Source organism: Coffea eugenioides, unplaced genomic scaffold (genome assembly GCF_003713205.1).
Source record: "Coffea eugenioides isolate CCC68of unplaced genomic scaffold, Ceug_1.0 ScVebR1_112;HRSCAF=489, whole genome shotgun sequence".
Taxonomy (NCBI): domain Eukaryota; kingdom Viridiplantae; phylum Streptophyta; class Magnoliopsida; order Gentianales; family Rubiaceae; genus Coffea; species Coffea eugenioides.
The window spans coordinates 105,355-107,599 of NW_020861509.1; the positions used below are offsets into that span (position 1 = coordinate 105,355).

General features: G+C 38.6%; 1 non-coding gene across 1 annotated transcript; it reads left to right on the forward strand.

The window, feature by feature from the left end:
- Positions 1-1,286: 1,286 nt before the first annotated feature.
- On the forward strand, positions 1,287-1,393 carry LOC113754949. The gene has a single exon (XR_003465479.1). It is a non-coding gene; the product is annotated as a small nucleolar RNA R71 (small nucleolar RNA).
- Positions 1,394-2,245: the final 852 nt, after the last annotated feature.

The window sequence follows — 2,245 nt, forward strand, 5'->3', positions numbered from 1 at the left end:
TTAGTGCGTTTAACTCATGCAAACCCAATTGTCTAGCCACCGTTAAAGGTATTAATGATACACTAGCACCAAGATCACACAATGCCTTAGAAAAATCAACGTTACCTATGGTGCAAGGTATAGAAAAACTCCCCGGATCCTTCAACTTCGGTGGTAGCTTATTTTGAATAATTGCACTACATTCCTCCGTTAATGCTATTGTTTCGCAGTCTTCCAACTTTCTTTTTCTAGTCATGATTTCCTTGAGAAATTTCGCATAAGATGGAATCTGCAAAATAGCATCGGCAAAAGGAATGTTAATGTGCAATTGTTTGAAAAGTTTAACAAATTTTTCAAAATCTTTATCAAACTTATTTTGCTTTAATCTTTGTGGAAATGGAACCGCAGGGGGTATTGGAATGGTAGTGGAAGATGATGGTTGCTTTTCTCTTGAATTCTCCCGCCTATTTTCCTCCACAATCGCCTCTTGGTTCCTCTGCTTTTCTTCTTGTTTTTCATTCTCATCTTTCTCAACTTCCTTCACTGGAGGATCTTCTAATTGTCTACCACTACGAAGAGTAATGGCTTGCACCTGCTCCTTAGGATTGACCTCTGTTTTGCTAGGTAATTCTCCTTGATTTCGATTATTCAAAGAACTAGCAATTTGACCAATTTGGACCTCTACATTCCTGTACATTGTAGTGAGTTGATCCAGTCTCCCTTCTACTCGTTCAAATCTGTCCGAAGTCACCGTAGCAAGTTTTTCCACCGCGATCTCCCAACTTGGTTTAGTTTCAGCCTGTGGTTGCCTTGGTTGAAATCCCGGCGGATTGGTTGGCCTTTGTTGATTTCCTTGATCCTTCCATCCGAAGTTTGGATGATTTCTCCATCCCGGATTGTAAGTATTCGAGTAGGGGTTATTTTGAGCATTACGATTGTAATTATTGACGAATTGTACCTGTTCAGAATCGACACACTCATTAGTATCATGTTCACCTCCACATACAGAACAGCATGCTACATGTGCATTAGATGAACTTGGACCTTGTCTACTTAGCAATTTCATCACATTATTCATTTGAACACTCAGCATATTGAGAGTGTCCATTTCTATCATACCTGCGTGACGTCTTGTATTACCTCTCTCATTGGCCCATTGATAGTTATTTGCTGCCATTTCTTCTATCAAATTATGAGCTTCTTGGGGTGTTTTTCCCATTAAAGCTCCACCTGCAGCTGCATCAATAATAGTTTTAGTGGAGAAAGATAAACCATTATAAAAGGTTTGTATGATTAACCACTCCGGCAGTCCATGATGTGGACATTTCCGAAGCAAATCTCTAAACCTTTCCCATGCCTCATATAATGATTCACCTTCCAATTGGCTAAAACTAGTGATATCCATTCTAAGCTTAGCAGTCTTACCTGGTGGAAAATACTTATTTAAGAATGCTCTTGATAATTCATCCCATCCAGTGAAAGTATTGGGAGCATGAGAGTGTAGCCAAAGTTTGGCCTTATCTCTTAATGAAAATGGGAACAATCTTAGCCTTATAGCATCATCACTAACTCCATTCATTTTAATTGTATCACAAATTTCCAAGAATGTAGCTAAGTGTGTATTAGGATCTTCTACTGCATTACCTCCAAATTGAGATTGTTGAACCATTTGGATAAGTGATGGTTTAATCTCAAAGTTGTTAGCATTTACCGCAGGCCTTGCTATGCTCGTTTGTGAACCTTGTGTTCCCGGTATAGTAAAATCTCGCAGAACTCGCCTATTTAGGTCATTTTCAGCCATTTCTTCTTCAAATGGTAATTCTATCAAGATATCTTCTATTGGCTGCCAAACCTCTTGTTCCTCTTGATACAGTGTATTCCTCCTTTGTCTCCGCAATGTTCTTTCAATTTCAGGATCAAAATGTCCAACTTCTCTATTTGATCGGTGCATGCACTACAAATAAAAATAAGAGAAATTTTTGTAGTTTTAATTCAACAACTTGGATAAAAACAATGAAAATGTCTAAATTAATAGAGATGACTAGGCCCTAATATTGCCGCTCCCCGGCAACGGCGCCAAAAACTTGACGGGTTTTCACTTTAAGTGCAAGTTTAATTCCGATTTTACACCCGTTGGACTGCAAGTATACAGGTCGCAATTTTAGTACAAGATGCGTATCGGGTCGATCCCACGAGGAGCAATTTAAACAATTACTAAGCCCCTGTTCTCTCTATTATTTAGACTTACAATTAATTTTTGAGCAGA